The sequence below is a fragment of the Lissotriton vulgaris genome, chromosome 6 (genome assembly GCF_964263255.1).
Source record: "Lissotriton vulgaris chromosome 6, aLisVul1.2, whole genome shotgun sequence".
Lineage (NCBI taxonomy): Eukaryota > Metazoa > Chordata > Amphibia > Caudata > Salamandridae > Lissotriton > Lissotriton vulgaris.
Genome location: NC_141694.1, coordinates 200519211 through 200519622, shown reverse-complemented (window position 1 = coordinate 200519622; position 412 = coordinate 200519211).

Genomic DNA, 412 nt, shown 5'->3' with positions numbered 1-412 from the left:
CTGTCTCCCTCACTCTATCTGTCTCCCTCTCTCTATCGATGGCACTCACTCTATCGCCCTCACTCTATCTATCCATCGCCCTCACTCTATCTATCGCCCTCTCTCTATCTGTCTCCCTCACTCTGTCTATCTGTCTCCCTCACTCTATCTATCTGTCTCCCTCACTCTATCTATCGCACTCACTCTATCTATCACATCACCACGGCATCACTCAGCACCCCCACAGCATCACTCAGCACCACCACAGCATCACTCAGGGGCACCACAACATCACTATGCGCTACCACAGCATCACTGAATGCCACAGCATCACTCGTCGCCACCACAACATCACTCAGCTCCACCAGAGCATCAATCTGTGCAACCATTCAACAACAACTGGTTCAAATATGTTCTCTCAATGTTTCAAGCT